The sequence below is a fragment of the Myiozetetes cayanensis genome, unplaced genomic scaffold, assembly GCF_022539395.1.
Source record: "Myiozetetes cayanensis isolate MyiCay16 unplaced genomic scaffold, myiCay2020 scf29, whole genome shotgun sequence".
Lineage (NCBI taxonomy): Eukaryota > Metazoa > Chordata > Aves > Passeriformes > Tyrannidae > Myiozetetes > Myiozetetes cayanensis.
In genome coordinates, this window is record NW_026087510.1 from 1,820,049 (window position 1) to 1,842,585 (window position 22,537).

The 22,537-nt window shown below is 48.1% G+C and overlaps 2 protein-coding genes across 5 annotated transcripts in view; one reads left to right on the top strand and one right to left on the bottom strand.

The window, feature by feature from the left end:
* ST3GAL4 (ST3 beta-galactoside alpha-2,3-sialyltransferase 4) overlaps window positions 1-22,537 on the top strand; it is a 1,214,471-nt gene that overhangs the window by 948,549 nt on the left and 243,385 nt on the right. The gene's annotated exons all lie outside the window — the stretch shown is intronic.
* ARHGAP32 (Rho GTPase activating protein 32) overlaps window positions 1-22,537 on the bottom strand; it is a 216,355-nt gene that overhangs the window by 88,123 nt on the left and 105,695 nt on the right. Inside the window, exon 1 of one of the 4 annotated variants that reach the window (XM_050323043.1) lies at window positions 12,413-12,470. The exons of the other annotated variants lie outside the window; for them this stretch is intronic. The gene's annotated coding sequence lies outside the window, so the exon portion shown is untranslated. Of the gene's footprint in view, window positions 1-12,412; window positions 12,471-22,537 lie in introns of those variants that run through there. 4 annotated transcript variants of the gene reach the window in all.

Consider the following 22,537-nt stretch of genomic DNA (forward strand, 5'->3'; position numbering starts at 1 on the left):
CCTTCCCCCCATTTTATTCATTTTTTATTTTATACATTCAGGCAGGCATTAGATAATAAAACATATCTCCTAATTTCAGCGTTGTCAAGCAATTCACCCCAACAGGGAATTTTATGGCCCCATTCATCACATACAGAGCCATTAACTGCAACATCAGGATGTGCCTGTTTGGGAGCAGTGAGGGGAGATTTAACTGTCTCATTCCTGCACATCTACTGAGCCTTGAGCATCCTGGTTCCGTTACTCCCACTGGTCTTGATATCCCACACTGAAAATGGCTCATGGTTAATGATCTTCTCTGAAAACAGAGATTGCAGATGATCATAAGCAAATTAAGACTGTTTGCAAAGCAAATAAATAAAGGAAATGTGTATATAAAACTTTAGGTCTGTAAAAAAATCTTAATTAGCTGAAAGCAAAAAAAAAAAAAAAAAAAAAACCCAACACAACCCTGAGATAAATGAAAGCAGAAATGAAAAAAAGACTGAGGATAATCCCCAGTTGCCATATTTAATGAGTGTAAGCAAGGGAAAAGGAGAAGTGGGTGATGAGAGACACGAACCTCCTGAAAGGGACACAGGAGTTCCCTCCCATATAAACAACCACAACACCCTGAATGAATTCACTTTTTATCCTGCCAGTCCCCTCCCTGCTCTCTGTGAGGAGTTCCCAGAGCACACCCATTCAGCCTCTTCCTTCACCAACCCAACTCCCTGAATGCTAATCTCCTGATGGCTGTACACAGATAATTACACAGATCTCTGGACCAAATAGAGCTTTTAAATTCGTGCCATTTACTGTATTTTTACACCACCAAATACATTTAGAACCGTGTGTGCAAATGCTGACCACTCCCTCCTGCTGGTGGTGCAAGCAACGCTCCGCGTGGCGCTGCTTTTTGGGAAGCAAACGCAACTTTTCCATCAAATAATTTATATATCCTAAATCCAGCCTGCACGTTCAGGCTGCAGCCCAACAGTGCAGAGCAGGGAAAACAGGGGTACCTCACTGGGGACACCCCAGAGCCCTCGGCTGGGGCTGCCCATGCAGGGAAGGACATGGGAAGTGTCAGAGCCCCGTGGAAGCTCTGGCAGATGAAACCACTCAGTGTCACCTCCATCTGGGTCTATCTTTACTCCCTCAGAAACCCTCCCCCCAGAATCCCCATCCTCTGTTCCCTCAGCCACTGCTGCAGCTCCTCCTGTGCCTCTCTTTCCTCCACACTCATTTTTTTTGTCTCCCAGGCAGTCCCCTCCTTCCACCCATCCCCTCTCCCTCCTGCAGAGCTTCCAGCAAGAGCCTGAATGATTTCCACGCTCCCTCCCCCTCCCAGGCTGGTGTGAAACACAGTCCCAGAGATAAATCTCTCTGAGTGCTGCACAGCATCTTAATTCCACTTAAAAACTGCACTCCAGGAAGAGGCAATGGGAAAGATCTGTAAGAGTCACTTTCCTCTCTGTGTGTAAGAGGGTGGAGATTCCTGCCATTAACGTGATGAAACACAACCATCAGTTCTGTACTGCACCTTCCACCCAACTTTACCACCATTCTTTGCTGGCAAATGTCACATTTAAAGTGCTGCTGAGTCTTGAAACTACAGTCAAATTAAAAACAACACAGCAGACAGGAGAGGAAAGGTAATCCATGCTGGGGGATTTTCCATGTCTGCCAGGTAACACAGAGCTCTGGTTTAATTGGGGCCACAAAGATGATGAGAGGGCTGGAGCACCTCTCCTGTGAGGAAAGGGTTAGAGAGTTGGGATTGTTCAGCTCCAGGGAGACCTGAGAGCCCCTTCCAGGGCCTAAAGGGGCTCCAGGAGAGCTGGAGAGGGACTGGGGACAAGGCATGGAGGGACAGGACACAGGGAATGGCTTCCCACTGCCAGAGGGCAGGGATAGATGGGATAATGGGAAGGAATTCCTGGCTGTGAGAGTGGTGAGGCCCTGGCACTGAGAAGCTGTGGCTGCCCCTGGATCCCTGGAAGTGTCCAAGGCCAGGTTGGAGCAACCTGGGCTGGTGGAAGGTGTCCCTGCCCATGGCAGGGGGTGGCACTGGAGGAGCTTTAAGGTCCCTCCCAACCCAACCCATTCTGGGATTCTCTGAATTAAATGTGGGTTTCCCACCCAGGGAGAAACCATCCACCCTGTGCTTACTGAGGGTACAAACACCTCCTCCAGCAACCCTCCAGGGAATTTCAGGCCTTGCCTCTCAGGTGTATCAGGCTCCATTCACCCCAAAACCCACAAAAGTGCAAATGCAGCAGCTCCCTGAACCATTCAAGGCCTGGTTCTGCACAACAGGGTAGAAAAAGGCACGGGGCAAGTGAAGACACAGCTTGAACTGCATCACCCCCCCTACACAGGCTGATTTACACGAGGCTGGACTCGAGTCAAGCCAAGTCTGTGCACAAACTCTCCAGAAATAGCAGGTGAATCATCTGTGAGGTGCCTGTGTGTGGGACACGGAGTTACAGCAGCTCCATTTAAAGCACACACCTGCCTGAGCCCCGACCTGCAGGGGCACAGCCAGTGATTCCACACCCACACAGCCAGTGATTCCACACCCACACAGCCAGTGATTCCACACCCACACAGCCAGTGATTCCACACCCACACAGCCAGTGATTCCACACCCACACAGCCTGTGATTCCACACCCACACAGCCAGTGATCTCACACCCACACAGCCAGTGATTCCACACCCACACAGCCTGTGATTCCACACCCACACAGCCTGTGATTCCACACCCACACAGCCTGTCCCCACTGCAGTGCTCCTGATGGCCCTGCCCAGGCAAACTCTCTGTGGGGAGAGGTGACATTTAAACCCACCGTGCCACTTTGCAACTGTCTTGTTTCAGAGTTCCCCTCCCACAGCAGCTCTGTGCTGAGAGGCAGAGAGAGCTGTTTACCAGGAAAAGCCCTTGGGTTTATCCCGTAACACAACTGTCCTCGCAGCAAAATGCCCCCAAAGATGAATATTCACTCGTGTTCCCTGTTCCCCATGTGGCTTAGTTTGTGTTTTGCTCTGTCAGCAGACACACATGAATGCTCTCTCCGAAATCATGGATGCCCTGATGCTGAAAAGCCTTTCCTGCTGCTGCATCCCTTGTAAACAGAACATCCTGGGAAGCACAGCTGCCCCCAGGCTTGATTTGAAACCCAAGCACAAAGCAGAGGCCTCTCCTGACCTCAGTGGACTCCAAACACGACTCATGGGCAGAGTGTGCTTGGCTCCAGAGTGGGACAGTGATTTTTGTGTTCTTAGAGGATAGGGCAGAGAGGAGATCTTGAGGGTACTCCTGCACCCATCCCAGTGTGGATCACTGAGACACCTGGAATAATCTGTAACCAGCATTTATGGTCACCAAGCAGAGCATCAGACACCTCCCACCACCCCAGGGTGCTCCAAGCCCCGTCCAACCTGGCCTTGGGCACTGCCAGGGATGGGGCAGCCACAGCTCCTCTGGGCAACAATGTCAAGGTATTGTCCAAATTTGTCTTTTCACAGCTACAGACAAGCTTGGGAGGCTCCACTGTGCCTTTGTGCACACACCCACCAAGAGCTGAGCGTGAATTCAACACAGCCAGGTTTTTTTCTACCAGCAAACTCACACATTGCTTGTGCAGGTGACAAATAAGAGCTGTAGCTCCTCAGACAAAGATCTACCAAATGATGAGAAACTCTAACAAACACAACAGCAAAGACTTCCAAGAGCAGGAGGCTGTGCTGAAGGAGCATGAAGGATCTCACAGTACCAAGTTTCCCCCTGGCACTGTGAAAGGCAAAAATTAAGTCCCATCCTTTGTTCAAATACAATTTCGCCCTAAAGAGCTGTGCTTGCTGGCCAAGACTCTACTGATCATACAGGGAGGACAAGCTTAAAAATGCTTCTAGTTCATGTCTGAGACAAAGAGGCTCAGCTCTGGTAAGCTGGGAGATAAGGAGAGTGATTACAGGGGTCTCCTGCAGAGGGGGTTTATTGGTTATTCCTCCTGTAGAGCAGAACAGCGACAAAGCAGAGGGTGAGTTATGATGTGGCACATTCAGAATCTCATCCCAAGCTCAGTGGTTTCACAGGGCACAAATGTGAGGGAGCAATTCTCCTCCAGATCCAAACCAGGGCTCTCATCTCTCCTCTCCACAGTGGCTTTGGAAGCTCCTTCTCCCCCTCCAAGAATAATCCTCACATCCAGCAGCAGGACTTGGAGAGGTTTATTGTTTGTCTGGAGCTCCAGGATTCTCACCTGACTGTGAACCTGCCTGGGAGGCACCAGGACCTGCCACGTTCCCTCACACAGATCCCAGAGGCAGCTGCTGGGGCCCTGCTTCACTTGCCAGTGTGACCACAGGCAGAAAAACAATTAAAAGGCAGCTTTTGACATCCCTGAAATCATTTTTTTCCCTTCCAACCACAGCCAGAGTCTTGGGTGCTCCTCTTAAAAACTGTGAGAATCATTTCAAGAGAAGCACTACCTGAATCTGCTGCCAGGACTAGGATTGTTGGCCACTAAATCATGTACCAATAATGGCACTAATGCCTCTTCCAGGAGCCAGTCCCTGGTGTGCAAATACAGCACAAGCTGCAGACCTTTTGGCTTTCTACTGGTTCCAATCAGTGCATCAGAAAGAGGTGCCAAACCCTCACCAGGTAGGACCTGGCTTTGCAAGGTCAGTGGGGCACATCTGTGCCCCTGACCCCCAGATGTCAAAATAAGCTCTTTTAGATAGTTTTGGCTTTCACTTCCTTGTTTCCCTCGCTTGCTGAGTGATGGTGACTCCACCACCCAGCTCTCCTGATGAAAGGATCGTTTGTGAGAAGCCTGGGAAGTATGGATTGGATTCATTTCTGAACTTATTTATTTCAACTTCTGCTCCTAAAGCCCTGAACGCACTGATCTCACTCTCACACATCACATGTGAGTAAGATAGAGCCATGGTGGAGAGCTGCCATTCAAATACCGCTTCAATACAATAAAAAAGACTGAAAAAGAAGAGACCAAAACATCAAATAAAAGAAAAAATCACAAAAAAATCCCTCTCACCAACAGAGTTAGAGTTAAGGTTAGAGTGGGAGCCATTCAATGGAATTAATTACTAATATTTACTCCTGTTAGTTATATTATAAATACATTGTAAATATAATCATGTAATAGTATAAATATATAAAAATATACACATATAATCATATTGTGGGATAAATATAAAAATGTTGATATAATTAATATAATAAATTGTATTTATAAGTAATATGCTATACAGTTATATTTCTATTATAAATGTGACATCTGTTTTAAGTTTGCTATAAAGCACAAGCAAGGTGAGCCCCATTTACACACCTCCCCCTCCCACTGTCCCCACACAACCAAGGGACAGAGGTCCAGGCAGGATGAGGAGCTCCTGGGATATGTGAGCCCCCAGCTCAGCAGGGTGTGATGGGGCACAGGGTGATGGCTCAGCCCCCTGGACAGGCACAGAATCCCCCAGGCCCCATCCCAAACACAGCCACATCTGCAGGGACAGCAGCAGGGGACGGCAGGAACGCTGCCCGAGCCTTTGCCAGGAGTCCTCAGCCAGTGGAAAGGCTGATGCTTTTCCTGGCAGAGGTTGTGTCATTGTTCCAGGGAAACCTGGGGATCTTTGCACGTTTTTCCGAGCTGGAATTTAAGGTTCAATCCCTGGCAAAGGCAGGGACCAGACAGAGGGAACTGCAATTGCTGCTGCTCACACTCAGCCACAGCAACAGCTCCTCAAGCCTCACAGCCTGTTCCAGCTGAGAACTTTTCTGACAGTATCAGGAACGACTCCTTTTCATTTCCCCCTAAACCACCACACTCCAACATCTCCTTGGTGTGTCCCCTCCCTTAATTTATGATGTTTGTGCAGTTCAGCAAGTCAGAAGAGGGTAAAGCCACAGGCCCAGTGGCACCTTCAGGCAGCGCTCTGGAATGTGTGCCTTGGGTGAAAAGTGTGTCTGGTGGCCAAGAGAGAGAAATATGAGGCTCATTGCCCTGGGAAACATTGCTGTGTTTTATTTAAAAAAAAAAAAAAAGAAATTCTAAGGCCCAAATATCCTTGGGACAAACCCTGAAGAAATTAAAAGCCATAAGACTGATCAAGCTCTGAGATGCTGCTTTTCTTACCTCTCCCAGCTCCAGGCCCTCACAGAGAGATCCTGCACTATCCCCTGCTCATTCAAACACCACTTCACCTTCATTACCCACTCCATTACTTACAGAAGCTGCTTTTGTAACAGGGCACCTTCAAGACCTGCCTTTTGACGTATTTGAGAGTTTCATTTTATTATATTCGAAATTTTAGGTTGGCAAATCTCCTCAAACAGGGAAATATTTCCCACCTAATTACTCTGACAGCACAAATGTATTTATCTGGCCTGGTTTGCCTCACTCCAGCTTTATCTTGCTAAATGTACTAATTATCCTCCCACACACTTCCCATCTCCTGCTTTCTCCTTCTCATCCCCAACTGTGGTTTCAGAGCAGGAAAAGAACATTTCTATCAGAGTGGTTTCTTTACCAGCCATAAATATCCTGAACTAATGATCAAACTAAAGATAAGAAAGACCTGTTTAAATAATATTTTTCTATCTGAAACTCCATTTCTTCCCTGATATTTGACATCACCCCTCTGACAACTCCAAAGCAGTACTCAAGAGCAGCAAGAAAATACATATAAAATCAAACAGAGCTTGAGAAGAGGAAAAAAGAAGATGCATCTCCTGTAATGCCACATGGATCACTGCTCCAGGCTGGACACTATCTCTGGATAGTCCATGGAACACCATAGGCCTGTCACACTCAGCACCAGGGTGAGCAGAGATCCAAGCACAGCTCTCCCAGGATGGCTGGATTTTGGTCTTTAAGGACCCTTCCAGCCCCAGCTGTTCTGTGGTTCCATGATTTTCATGTCCCTTTCTGTAAAGTGTGTGTGATGTCGTGTAGAAGGTTTTGGATGCTGGAATTAAAGGCACCTCTGCAGTAAAAAGGCAAAGGGTCCCCATGAAGAGATCCTGTTTCCTGCCCATGGACTGAGCAGAGTACAACAGAAAACATCACTGGAATGTGTGAGGATAGAGGAGACATTCAATCATGGAATCTCCATGCTTTGGGTTGGAAAGGACCTTAAACCTATCCAGATTCACCCCCTGCCATGGGCAGGGACACCTTCCACCAGCCCAGGGTGCTCCAAGCCCTGTCCAACCTGGCCTTGGACACTTCCAGGGATCCAGGGGCAGCCACAGCTTCTCTGGGCAACCTGTGCCAGGGCCTGCCCACCCTCACAGGGAAGGATTCCTTCCCAATATCCCATCTCTCCATTCCCTCTGGCAGTGGGAAGCCATTCCCTGTGTCCTGTCCCTCCATCCCTTGTCCCCAGTCCCTCTCCAGCTCTCCTGGAGCCCCTTTACGCCCTGCAAGGGGCTCTCAGGTCTCCCTGGAGCCTTCTCTCCTCCAGGTGAACCCCCAGCTCTCCCAGCCTGGCTCCAGAGCAGAGGGGCTCCAGCCCTCGGAGCATCTCCATGGGCTCCTCTGGACTCTCTCCAGCAGCTCCAGGTCCTTGTGCTGTTGGAGCCCCAGAGCTGGACACAGGAAATTCCTTTCCCAGCAGGTTCCCATCAAATCCCAGGTGAACTCAGCAGCTAAATTTTATGCAAGTACCAGCACTAAGTAAATGTGAAAGGTTGTGGGATGTGGATTCTGCCTGGAGTTACTTTCAGAACTATTTTAAGCCGGCAAATCACACGAGACAATTTTTTCCTGTGGCAGGATGATTGTTCAGCATCCCTTCGACTGAGCTTCACCTTCAGCACTAATAAATCCTCCCACGGTTTATAAATATGCACAGCCAGAGGAAAGGGCAGGTCCCTGCAGGACCCTCAGGGTGCTTTAATCCTCCTGGATGCAGGAATAGTTCCAAATGTGCCTTACATGCACCAGAACAGGTCTTCCTTGGGCTGTTTTGTTCCTTTGTTTGCACTCTGAGCTTCCAGTGAGGTCGTGCCCAAGTACCCTGGGACAGCTGGGACACTCCTCAAGCTCCCTCACAAATCCTGCAGAGGACAACTTTGAAATCACACAATCCCAGAATGGTTTGGGGTGGAAGGGACCTTAAAGACCATCTATTCCACCTCTGCCATGGGCAGGGACACCTTCCACCAGCCCAGGGTGCTCCAAGCCCCATCCAACCTGACCTTGGACACTTCCAGGGATCCAGGGGCAGCCACAGCTGGAGATGGATGGAGACAGGGGGAGTGCTGGGCTCCCATCCTGACCAGGACATGAGGAATAAAAGCTCCTGTGGTGGCACAGGTTGCTGCAACTCCTTACATCCACACCACCTGAGCTCTTCCCAGAGGGAGGGCAAATGGCACCGCTTTGGGGTGGCAGCAAAGAAGGGCATCCCTTGAGATTCAATGGCTCCAGGATTTGGCATTTGATTGAGAGGTTAATTCCAGGTGTGGTGCTGCACAAAGGTCACTGAGGCTGTTCCCACTGCTGCCCACAGAGCAGGGAACTGCCCTTGCTCAGGCACAGCAGAGGAACAATCCCAAAACCCAGCAGAGAAACAAAATCCATGGCAGGAGCCAACCTTGCAATTCGACACCAGCTTTCAGCACTGGGTGAAGTTCTCAGCACCTGATGGTGTTCCTGCCATCACATCAGTGTGGAGTGAAGGTTTTTTTTTTTTTTTGTGGTGATCAATCCCCACCAGGTTTCATCTCTGAAGATGAATCAGGAGTAACCTTGACATCATTTCACTCCCTGCAGTCAGAAATGCACAGCCAGGGAATATCCCCCCCTCAATCCCCGATCCCAGGCTGAGCTGCCAAGGCAGGCAGCTCATGTAGAACTGCTGGAGTCTGTTTGTTTTAATTCTTAAGCCAAGTCTATTTGATGCCTAAGCTTGCTGGGACATAAAATCTCAGAGAGTTGTATCAGAGTTGCTTTCCCCGTTTTCTCATGTGGTCTCACCCTTTTATTTCCTCTAAATGTGTAAGAAGGTCAATCTTCAGAAGCAATGAAATATTCATAAAAACTTCTTAGATGCAGCCACTGGGGACTCCATTAGGCAAAAACAACTTCTGAGCATCTGAAAACCCAATGTTTTCATGGAGTTAAAATATCTGATGTTATTGAAACCAGCCCAAGGAACACCCAGCCCTGTGCGTGGCTCCATGCAGAGCAGTACCTTGGGCACTGGCAAAGAGGGCACAACATCCTGGATGGCTCCATGGGCTCCATTTGCAGCCTGGGGGGGTTTAGTTGGAATTTCATGGCTTTGTGTTTTGTCTTTAAAGCTCTGTAAGAACTGAGCATTGAGAAACTCCCTCGCTCCGTGTATTCCAGCCTACAGAAATGATGGCCATAAAATAAACACTGCTGAACTTCTCAGATTGAAGCCACTGGGCTTTTCACCTTAGCTGGGTGAAACCTGGATTTTCTGGCTCCTCCAAGTGACACAGAATCTCTCTCACTTGGAATGAAACTTGGGAAGACTCAGGAGAGATGTGGAGTCACTCCCAGATTTGCTTCGCATCTTCCCTGCACCCTTTCTGCTTGTGTGACACCTTCACTTCCTTCTCCTTCTCTCAGGGGGGACACTATTTCCAGGCTTTGGGCTTTCAGAGGACAACATGAACCACAACCCTGGAGCAGAGGCTCCCAAACCAGTGTTTACCAGGGCAGGGGAGGCTGTTCTTCCACCAGACCGGTAATAACTCACACATGGTGACAACATGGAAAGTCCCCATGCTCAGGAACTGTGGCCACGGCTGGGGAGTCACTGCCAGAGCATCAACTGCTTCAGGCAACCATGGTGCTTCTGCAAACTAAGGTTAGGAGGCCATTCCCAGCCCCATTCCCCAAGGCTCAGCAGTGAACTCCACGTGCTCTGGTGCTCTGCTCCGTGGATGTGCTCCAGGGAGGAAGAACTAGCAGATAAATGAGCAGAATCTGTTCCTGACTCCCTTCTATCACTCCTGAGCACCAAGAGACACCCTGAGGGGCAGAACATAAAGGAAAAGGTTTTTCCCAGCACACCTCTGCTGGGAATCCACAGCACAGCTCTTCCAAAGGGAGGGAAGGGGCAGCCCAGCCTGGGGGAACTGATGCATCTGGTCCAGCACACACAGAGCCTCCACTGTGGCACGTTGTGATTAAATGGTTGTGCTGTTGTTTGGACAAACAGCACATTCCAAGCTGACAGCACAGGGGGATGTGTGATGTCCTGCTCCACAGCATGTTCCCAGAGCAGGAACAGCCCTGGACACCCTCACCTCCAGCAGGGCATCTCCACAGCCCCGTGGGGCTCAGCTGCACCGACCCCAGGGCTCCCAGGGAAAGGAAATAAGTGTGCTGCAGCCAGAAGGAAATGAAAATAATCTTGGGGGTGCACAACTTAGCCCTCTCACATTCAATTTCCATAAAAAAATATCGCATAAATAAAGCACTTCCTTCATAAAAGCAACTGCAAAGCTGGGTTAAACAACTAAAGGCACAGGTTCCCATTAATGCCACACTGCTGACCAAAGATAATTCCAAACAACACAGGAACTCCAGGCACAGACACCTCCAGGTACCACAAGGCAGGCCCCAAGCAAAGGAGTTTAATGTAAAAGACATATTTGAGTGACTTTACAGAAAACATCTTTTAGAGCATTTTGGGATCAGGGAGAGGATTTTGAACTTCTTGTTTTGCTTCAAACGTCTGAGATTCGACTCATTCAGCTGAACAGGAGGAGGAGTTTGACCCCACATCTCCAGAGCAGACTGAGTTGTTCCCTAGGAATTCCCAGCTTTTAAAATGAGGAAGAGGAGGAAGAGAAGGAGGGAGGGAGGGAGGAAGGAAGGAAGACCTTGGTTATTCACAGAAGTGTGTTGTAAGGAATCAGCATAAGAAAAGATCCACAAGTCCAATAAACAGCTTCCAAGTCATTCATTTAAGTCTCAGAGTGGCTGAGTTTTGTGTGTGAGCAGCTCTGCCACCAAACTGTGCAGGAATTTGAAAGCTGCCAGTCCAAACAGTCCTGGTTTCTCTGCTGGGGCTGCTCAGCCAAACACACAGAAATAAAACACAAAAAACCCCCACAGTTTCTTTAACTCATGGCAAATAACAAGCTCAGATTTTTGAGTATCTCAGGTGCTGCATCACCAGCAACACCAACCAAACCCTCAAAGGAAAGGTGTCAACTCAGCCTGACCAAATAACGCAGGAAAACAAAGTCTGGGAAGAGATTCCCCCTCCTCACATATGCAAATCTGGGAACAAGGGATAAAAGGCTCAGTGGGCCTTAGGAAAAGCAAGGAGCAAAGACAGGCAGGAAATAGGAAGTGGTTTAGGTCCAAGTCTCCTCCACAAAAGCCAAGAAGCTGAGCCAGCACACAGGGAGCACTTGGGACACATCCTGGCACACAGTGACTTACACTGCCAAAACAACCAGGGGAATTCTCATCACGTTTTTTCAGGGGTGTTGCAGATGCTGTGACAGGTCTGTGCTGCTTTGGAGAGCCTGGAGTGGCACGGAGCTCCTGTGGCAGGATTTCTGAGGTGGGCACGTGGGCAGAGTTGTTCCTAGAAAGCCCAGATGCCAATTTTGCCTGGTTAATAATTTACAGGCTATGAATGAAGAAATGCATGTAACCTCCTAAAACCATTCTGTCAACCACAGATTTTTCTCTGGTTCCTGTCAGACTGACATCTAACATGAGTATTGTGTGTCCCTGCACCTGATGAAAGATTTATCCAAGTCTGCTTCACAAACATTCAAATCTTTATCAAAGAAAACAAACAAACGTAATAAATGTCTACAAAATTACCCAGGTAAAAGGTCAGAGTGGATACACATTCACTTTATCAACTGATGCCACTTCACATTCAAAAGATTATTTTTAAAGATGCATGAAAGATCAAAGCAAAGGAAATAAATGATAAAATCTCGTTCTGGAAGGAAACCTTTGCCAACCCTACCCTCACGCACTGTTAGCAACAGTTTGGAACACAGCTAGCACCAAAACATCCAATATACTCACTCATTTACTGTCCTCTCATTTCTCTAACTAGCAGAAGATGCACTAAAGGTTTAAAAACCTACGTCTCGATGGCCATTGTAGAAAGCACTGCTGGGATGTCCCCCCACCTCACTGATACCATCTCAGACTGATCACCTTGGTGCAAAAAGCTCTTCCCAAAGGCCCCAGGTTAATCCCTGGAAGGAGACCCACAGTGTGGGGCTTTGTCACGTCAGGCAGTCTGCACAAAAAGACAACCAACCCCCTGCAAACTCCATCTGCTGGGGGTGCTGAATCCTCTCCGTGGCCACCGCAGCGCTCGGGGCCACGGCTTTATGGGATGCCTGCGAGTCCGGGATGTCCCCGCGGGCTGGGCACTACTTACCCCTGCTCCAGAGCTCCGTCCTTCCCATGGATGGATCCCCAGCCCAGCCCTAACCCCTCCAGGTCCCTCCGGAGCTTCCCAGCGGCCGACCGAGAACACCTCGCAGGCATCGGGCTCCCCAGAGGCAGTCACATCACGTCCCGGAGCCGCTCCCGCAGCTCAGCATTCCAGGGAATATCGGCGGGGCTGTGCCTGCCCGGCCCCGAGCGCGGCTCCCGCACTGCCCAGCTCATGCTGGGTCTGCGGCGCCGAGGAATCCGCCGCCTGCCCTGCCTGCCCTGCCCTGCCCTGCCCGGGAAGGGCCCGCAGGACGAGCCGGGCAGCTCCGGGAGAGCCAAAGGAAACAGCGAGGCAGGGAAGGCGGGCAGGGATTGCGCTCCCGGGGCTGCTGCGGCTCCAGCCCGAGAGCAGAGGGAAAAAAACCGGCAGCAAGTGCCATCACATGCTGAAAGGCAGCTCGGTGTGAGGCAAAGCTGATTCCTCACTGCCCGTCCTTCCCCGCCGCGCTCCCAGCTGAGGCTCCAGGAAATTCCTGCCCGGTCCCCGGGGCTGGGCGAGCTGCGAACCAGGGCAGGATGTGCGCCCTGGGGCTGAGGGACAGCAGCTCCCTGGGCACTGCTTGTTCCCCAGAGCAAACAAGGACTCAAGGATGAAAACTTTGCTGTCAGAGCCTCCCCTGGTCAGGGGACAGCCCTAAAGGCGTCCACGTGTCCGAGGGCTGAACGATCCTCATCCGAACGGCCCGGGTCATCCTTCACCGGCTGGATTTTACCATCCAGCACCTGAGCCCCGACAACCACGAACAACGAGATCACCCCTGCCCCGAGACCCCAAAAACCTGGGTCCAATTTGATGTGTGTGTGGTCATTTAACCACTCGAGGAACGATCTCCTTAGGGTGAGCCCGACAAACAGCACACGGTGTGCTGATGCTGCTGCCATTCCACAGCACCTGTCCAGAACAGCCAGGTCTAGTCCTTCCTGTGCAGAAAGAGGTATTTTGGGAATCACAGGCCATGGAAGCCAGCCCACCCCCTGCCTGGGGTTTATTCCACCCTTTAAAGGGAGGGATTGCAATCAGCTCCCTCTTCTCACATCCACCTGTCTGAACTCCGAGGTTAACATGGAAATCTCAAAATCTGACACTTTCTTAGCACAGACTCGCCCTCTTATTGCAAAATTTGGCCAAAGAGCTCCCTGGCCAGATCCAGGTGTAATTGTGCAGTCCTGGCCAGGGAAGTTGTAAAACACATAGCATGAGTTCATCAGTTCTCAGAAGCTGCAGGTCCCTGCCGGTGCCTCCACCTCCCAAGAGCCAAGAAGGGCTTTTACCCTGACTATGTCAGAAGTCAATCTTGCATTTAATTTATTACTTTACTGTAGATGATGCCCTGTTTGAAGCAGCCACTGTACTAGGGGTGTCCTGTCAGTCCCAGATATGGGCTGGGCAGCCCAGAAATGACAGGGAATGATCCCATCAGCACCCAGTGGGGTTATCAGCGTGGTCTGTTCCACCAGCACCACACAGAGGAATTCCCCACAAGTTCACATTTGAAGTCTAACTCTGCAGAGAACAGATTTTCAAAGTCTCTTGCACACTTTTCAGAGTTATTTCTTTACCAAGTGCATTCTAAGATGCAGTGAGGGGACAGAGAACTCTGCCCATTCCAGCCCTGATTATCATGTTCCTGCCTATGGACAATTCTCCCAATTTTTCCCTTTTCTTGCCTAAACTGACAACACACTTCAATTTATTTACATGTCCCTTGTCCGTATCTTATGTGTTAGTATAACAAAAACATCCTTGATGCCCAAAAAACATCTCCACATGACTGTAAGGATAATTAATCAGCTTTCCTTCCTCACACAGGTACAATAAAGTCCAGTGCAGCACAGCAGAGTACAGCAACATCCACTTTCAGCACAGGAACATATAATTTCAGTATAGGAAAATGCATTTTCAGTATAGGAACATACACTTCTCCAGCCTTCTCCATCAGCTGATAGCGATTTCCCCCTCTTCAAAGTTTCTCTTTGTTCTTTCAGCTCTGAAAATACCCTGGAGAATTTGTAATGCTCAATGCAAGCTGGTTCAAGAATTGAAAATTAGCATTGTTAGAAAGAAACTCTGCTTCTTTCCCACCCACTGCCCCATTTCTCCCGACCCCTGGAAAATTCCTGTCCATTAAAGTGTCAAGAAGACATTTCAAGTGTTACATTGGGAAACTTATCAGAAGGTGCCATATTTTCAGGTAGAAAAAGCTGGGAAAATTCAGGAGATTGCTTCTCATACCCCCCAAGGAAATGAGAGCATGGGATGCTGCAGCACAAAAAAAAACAACATTTAGGGAATGGAGGAAATCAGTGCCTGTAAATTATACAGTGTAAAACGCCCCAAGAACAGGCTGATTTTGTGCAAACAGGGCAGTGATGAGTGAGAAGGAGCCTCTCCTGTCCTGCTCTCTCCTCAGAGTCCCTCAGCCCATCTAAACCCCAATTTCCTGCTGCACCTTGGTCTCCTCTGATACAGCTGAAGAGCAATTCCTGGCACAGGGCTGGTGCCACTACACATCATCCTCTGTAGCCTGGCCTGTCATGGCCAAAGGGATTATGGACAGTGACAGTGAGGAAAATCTCTTCTGAGCATGGAAACATATTTGCTGAGGCAAACAGCACCTGAAATGACCTGTGAGAGGCGGGAGAGGGATGTCTGAGTGATGGTACCTGCCAGAAATCAGCCTGCATTTTGATAACTAATATCACAGAATCTTTAAGGTTAGGAAAGACCTCCAAGATCATCAAGTCCAAGCTTTGACTGAAGAATTAGCCTGTATGACTTAGAAACAGATGGAGCTGAAAAGGGTCTTTCCAGTGTAAAACAAGTCTGATCATAAATTTTGGTCCCTCTTATAAACTAGCTGTGCTACTTGCTCACAGAATTCCTACCAGAGAGCTGATTTCCTTCTTAGAGGGAAATGGTATCAGTAAATAAATATAAACCAGAAAAGCTCTCATTCCCTCAACTGACAAATCACATTTTAACCAGCCCCAATATGGACTATTCACTGGGAATTTGGGAGTGCAGCCGAGCTGAAAGGCAGTCACTTCAGGGCTCTGAGAGGACCCTGCCACAGCAGGCAATTTAAAAACACCTAAATATGCCACTGACCTTCCACCTCTCCACAAAGGACACGTTTTTCAAAGTTCTCAGCGAAATAGGGAGCATTTCAAACTCCCTGAATGGTTCCACTTTCAGCTGCTGTTGTTGTTTGGGTCTGTGTTGATTAACACATGTAAATAAAGGCAGCTGGTGTTACCTCTCCCTGTTTCCATTTCACACCCTATTCAAGCCTGGTTTCACAATTAATTGAAAGCAAAAGGAGGTTATTCAGAAATAAAACCTCCCTGGCAGCCTCACCGTGCTGAGGTCTGGTCACTACCTGGGGAGACCCAGACTTCTGGCAGCATCCAAAATTCAGTTCTTGGATGTCACACAACACCACCAAAAACAGAGCTGGAAGAGGAGCTGAGTCTGCAACCATCTCACTCATAGTACCCCTCTCAGAACAGGAGAGAGAGGGATTCTTCTGTCCTACTGCCAGGAAAACTGTGTTATTCCATGTGCAGAATTTAGGAGCTCAAAGTACAAATGAAGACAAGGTGAGAGATGAAGGAATGTTCATCCTGCACCCAAACTATCAAAGCACGGGGTGCAAAGAGGAGCCCAGTCAGGTTCAAACTCCTCCAGTCCGGTCCAGGAGGGCTTTGACTCACTGTGGATTCACAGCTGTGCTTTATCATCCATGAAAGCACAACAAACTGGACACAAACACCTCTGGCCACGCTCTGAACACCAAAAACTAATTTATGACACATGGAGAAAGGATACAATATCAGCCCACAACCACAGATATCTCCCTCTTGGGCTGGGCAAATTATCCCTGTTTCCTCCTGCCCATCCTCACTCCAAAAAAACCCCAAGCAACTGTCAGGATGAGAATTTTGGAAACTGAAAGCTCACAATGCTAAGATTTAATTACAACCATCTCCAGCAAATCATGGAATCACGGAATCCCAGAGTGGATTGGGTTGGAAGGGACCTTAAAGTTCCTCCAGTGCCACCCCCTACCATGGGCAGGGACACCTTCCACCAGCCCAGGTTGCTCCAAGCCCCATCCAACCTGGCCTTGGACACTTCCAGGGATCCAGGGGCAGCCACAGCTTCCCTGGGAAAAGTGCAGCTGTTTGGAGCTGGGATGAGATGCAGGTGGGAATTGCTGCCGTGAACCTCCTGAGTGCAGCAATCCTGAGAGCTCTTTGCACACTAGATGGCATTGCACTCCAGATTATCCCAGGGATCAGGGCAGGATTCTGGATCCTGAAACAGCAGCAAAATCCTCCTCCTGCTCGGGCAGCCTTTCTTTATGGGAGTAAAGCTCAGCCCAACTGTGCCAGGGCAGGACAATGGAGACAGCTCTGCAAGAGGAACCAGCACTTGGTGGCTTTGGGCTAAAACAAAGAGGCAGTTAAATTAAAGGAGCTGCTTGACTTATTAATTCATTTAAAGGAAAAGTGGCTTTGCCACAAAACAAAGTGTCCTTTCTTTCACTGTCCCCCACTGGACCGAGCAGGATCCTTCCTTTGGCTGCTGCAAATCAACATGAACAGACCCTCCAACGCATGAAGGGACCATTATTTATATTTATTTACCTCATTCAGGAACTGCTTACACAGAAAAGCCACGAGAATGGGCCAGGAATGAGATTTTTTGCAGTTTTTCTCCATCTTTTTTTAACAGGCTCAGTTTATATGCTGGTAATGGATACAAAGGATATACACCATATAAGGATATAAGGATATAAGGATATAAACCACCTCAAAGCTATAACATGTTATTGTTTCTGCTTATCGAGAAGTGCATCCATCCATAGTCAAAACTAAGACTAAGGCAGTGAATATAAATTTTTATGCAGCTCTATAAGATATATACAGTTGTTATCTTCCTGCATGTAGCATTTCATAAAACTGCTGATTTTCAAGGAGAGTGCATTAAAATCACAGAGTTAGTTACAACTGTCTTTTTCTTCTCTGAGCTCCAAAATCCATTAAATTCTGTGGGAGGTCAGTGACAGTTTTAGTCATAGTCTACTTTTCCATTTGCTGCAAACAAGCACATTATTCCTCGGAGAGCACTGAAAATTGATACAGCCCTGTCATTCCAGGCTATTAGTCTCTTACTCACTTCTCCTGTTTTCTCCCCCACTAAATCAATATTAACATTTTTTCCACGCTGATAAGAATCAAAGTCTCTGGAAAAAATGCCTTCTAAACCTCAGCTATCAGCAGGAGTGCCAAGGGAGAAGGAAAAAAAAACAACACAGAACCTCCAGAAACATTAATTTTGATGGGGGAAGAGTGCTGTGGCAAGGAGAGCTTAATTGGCTTAAGGGAGTCATTGATCCTGTCTCACTGTCACATTTTCTAAGCACCTTTTCCACTCAGATACGTTTATGCTGTGATTTCTCACCCTCCTGTCATCCAGAGAGAGGTATTTGTGTTATTTGAACTGTGCTGTGCTGAGTAAGATTTCATTCTGCACGTACAGAGGAGCATTTGCAAGGGACATGCAAAGGCAGGAAACAAAACTTCACTAAAGCACACGAGGGAGAAACAAACACACCCTGAGGAGCCTGGAAGGCAGGAGCACATTTGGAGGTGCAGGGTATGAATAAATCTGAATTCCCATTAGGAACTGCAGCTCCCGGTTTTCCCCTAAGAGTTCTGCTGGGACAGGAATAAATCTGAATTCCCATTAGGAACTGCAGCTCCTGGTTTTCCATGAGGGCTCTGCTGGCACCCTGAGCTCCCCCACAAACAGGACTCAGAGAGGAGGGAAGGTCACAGGGAGCAATGCCAGCATTCCTGGAGCTGCAAAGGTGGGACACACTCTCCTCCCAACACCCTCCTTTCCACAGGCCTGATTCCAGAGGCTCAGGAGAGGATTTCAGCTTATCCTGGGGAGTTCCTGAAGTCTGGTTTCAAAGCAGTCCCTGTTGCCTTTCAGGAGCACTGGAAAACTTGGCCATTACTCCACGTTCCACATATTAACTCTATAATTAATTAGAGAAGGGTCCATATTCTTTGAGCTACTGCTGTGGGTGCACAGCCCCCTTTAGAGCAGAGAATGAGCTCAGGAAGGAATCCCAGAATGGTTTGGGATGGAAGGGACCTTAAATCTCATCTCATTCCACACCTTCCACTAGCCCAGGTTGCCTGGAACGCTTCCAGGGATGGGGCAGCCACAACTTCTCTGGCCAACAGCAACAAAATGTACCTTTCAAACTGATAAATGAAGGCAAGGAATCTCCCCTGAGTTGGCAGGAGGAAGTGATAAAAGCTGAGGGGAAACTTCTTCCATTTCCTCTCGGAAAAAACACAGCCACAGCCCCCAGTGCCCCCCAACAAAAACTTCACACCTCAAATCTGCCCCCCCTCCAAGAACCTTTCATTAACCGAAGGACCTGCAAAGTCCACGGCCCACAGGTGGTTCAGAGGCAAACCTGACATGTGTTTTCTATCACCACTTGCATTTTTACACAAAAAACTTGAGCAAGTGCTAAACGTGGAATGGACTAGATGGAAGCACTTTTCCTTCTGGGAAAGAGGGGGCTGAAAAATGAGCAGAAAAGGGACTTGGCCGAACTGATTTTCTCAAAAGAAAAGTTTTCCCTGGGGTAAAAACTTCCCCCCCTTAACCAGATGTTGCATAAAAACTTCAGCCAGACTAACAGGCTTTAGCAGGAATCTCCAAGGTGCTCCCAAAGCTGGGATTTATTGCATCTCCCCCACTCTCCATGTGCACAAACACATCCATCCACGTGGTTCTGTGGACTCTCAGAGCTCCAGACCACGTCAAGTGTGCTGGACAAGTGTAATTAAAACATCCAATGACACTTACAGGAGTACATTTGAAGGGGGAAAAAAAATAATTGAAAGAAATCACCCATAAAAGAAGTTCCCCAGAATCCAACCAGGGGGTTATTTGCTCACCCCCATTACTGTGTGTCCAGTGATGCTGCACCAAACTGGGGGAAAATGGGGGGAGAGAAGGAGGGGACAAAGGACAGAGAAAATGCCCATTTGTGACACATCTTGGGAAGTTTCCAGGACTCTGACAGTGGAAACAGGATTAATCTGTCTTTATCATTAGTTAATTTATCATTAACACTCTTCCTACCAAAACAGAGGTGCCAAAACATTGCTAGGGGTTCAAACAGGCACCAGTACGAGCCCTGAAATGAGTGGGTTTAGTTTTATCTCAACCAAATCAAGGAGAAAATCTCTAAGAACACACTGAAAATGAGATGTTTCATCTGAGGCTCCACAAGACTCAGAAACTGTCCCAATAATTGATAGAAAAGGTTCCAGCCTCTCTAACTCTGCTGAAAGGCACCTCCCAGCAATAGAGAATGGAACAGCTGACACCACTGCCACCGATTTCCAGTTCTGAAAAGAAATGAGATGGGGGAAAAAAAGTCTGAAAGGATCACGTTGAAATCTGAAGTCTTAAGCAACTGTGGGAGAAACTCAAGTTTCTTTAAACAAACAAGTTTCCTCACCCTGGTTGGGAAAGCCTTGAAGGTACTTGTGCACTCCAAGGCTTGCACAGAGAAATCCCTAAGGAAAAGTGACCCTTATTTGGAAAATTTTAACCCCCACAAATTCTGATCTCATTCTGTAACTCAGTGATATTATTTCTTAAGGACACTACCTTAGAAAGTGCTGCCTAATGCCTGAGATTGGTCCTGGTGATCTTGGAGGTCTTTCCAACCCTTCCCAGGGATTACATGTAAATGCAGAGCAACCTCAGACACAGAAAGGCCACGTGGAAAACACGACACTGTATTTTCCAGAACACAAGAGCACACAGGGATTGCCTTGTTACTTGCCTGCCACAGGTTATTTATTCCCTGCCCAAGAGAACTGTACCATGTGTAGCCCCAAAATCCCTGGGGAGAAAGAAAAATGCCTTCACAGAGAGGAAAAAATGCCCTTCTGTGGGGTGACCCAGCCAAGGGCTGCAGGAACAGCAAAGCAAAATGCCTTAAATTCAGTGTATTAAAGAAATTCCCTTGGAAAAGCTTCATAAACAGGATGATTTTTACTTTTGTGGAGTAGTTTGTAAACCATGTGCTGGGTTTTTTTGAGCCATGTGTCAGAATCTTAACTGATTGTGCCCACAGGATGGACTTCAGGAATTTAAGAGTTACCCACATAAAGGCTCACAGGCACAGCTGAAATTCCGTTTTCATTTTTTAATTTAGAAAATTCTGCCAAAATGCCAGAGGCAGGAGATGAACCAGTAAAGATTATTAAAGAAAAGAATATTTTAGCCTTTGAATTCCCCAGGTAACAGTTCAGGGGAAGGTGATTATGAAAAACTCAGGTCACACTGGAACCAGGTTCACACCCTGAGAGCTTCTCATGGGAATTGCAGAGCTGGGCCTTTAGTTTTAAACACTTAATTGCACTTTCCAAACTAAAAAAAAAGGGTTTTGGTGTAATCCTGCCACAGTCCTGCCCTGTGACACGTTTGGAAGCTCCTAAAACACTTGTTCCTCTGACATCCTTGTTCTCCACGGACAGGCATCGACCTGCAGCCCTCCCTTGGCCAAATTCCTGCAGATTTCCAGGGAAGTGGGGTCTCCATTTCTTGGCAGTGTTGAAACACAACCTGGCCCAGCAGTGACTCAGTTCCTCCCTGGGCACGTGAAGTGATGCTCAATAACCCCAAATTAAATGGCCAAGCCCTGGAGTCACTGGGCAGGTGATCAGTGGTCACAGTGACAAACTGGGGGCCCCAAGGACAGCCCTGAGAGAGCAGGGCCAGGAGCTGGACCCAGCCTGGTCCTTCCAACTCAGCCTGTTCTGTGATTATATTAAAAAACCAGAACACTTCCAGCACAGGCTCCCAAACAGCTCCATATTGTGGGCAAAGGAGGCATTTAAATTCTCATTTTGCTTTCTAATATTGGTATTAAAATTAAGTGCTGTACTAATGACCTGGTAGTTTCCAAAGGAACAGTGAATTACCAACAATTCTGAGTAAAATAAACACTCCTCTACAGCAAGCACTGATGCAATAACTTGTCTAAAGGAGCACACAAACAATATAAGGTGTTTCTTATATTTTCCATAGCTCAAACCACCTTCAGCCATGGAACCAAGAGCATTTAAATGGGAATAAACTCCTGCCTGTGGATCACCAGAGCACACACACAAGCCTCTGAACCTCACAGCACAGGGCCTGTGTCAAACAGGCTGTAATCCACATTCTTTATTAATTCTGGGATCAATTAAACTTATTATTATTGCTACTCCGCAGATAAGAGTTTGATTTACAGGGGCTCTTTCATCCTTAACCTGACCATCCCAACTTGCAAGGCACACACACACATAACCCTGACAGCAAACATGACACATCATCCACATCTTCACTGGCTTTAGCACAGGAAAATAAACCCCTCAGCCACGTGATGCTCCACTTAGGCAGGAACTGAGGGATGCAGGGAGGCTCAGAGGAGTTCAGAGCAAGGAAGGGAGAAGGGGAAATAAAGCCCAGCCCAGCTGGCCCTGGCTGTGCTCAAAGTGCCCAGCAGAGCTCAGTGTTCCTGCTAAAACACATCAATAATTCACAGGCCCTCCAGACTGAGAGCTCCCTGCTCCTCAAAGAGCTCCCAAACTCCAGGCAGCTGTTATTTCATTTTAAAGCAAATGGCCAAGCAGACCCCAAAGCAAACCCTGAGCCAGGGGATTCTGATGCCCCTCCAGCCTCACACCTTTCATTAAAGCCTCAATAACCCTGAATTTCCCTCAGCTCAGCAAAGCAGCACCTTTGTCCTGGTATGACATTCCCTTCCTTCCCTGCAAACCCTTCCTGCCCCGAGGCTCCAGCTCCCAGTGGGTTCCCTGCCCAGTCCAGCCTTGCTACACCTGTAATTATTGCAGCTCTGAGCAGATAAAACATTATTCAATAATTTAAAGTGGATTCCTGGGCTCACACTGTAAAAATAACAGAAGTTGTTTGGATTTTTTTAACCATTTCAAGCTGGTAAATGGGAACTTG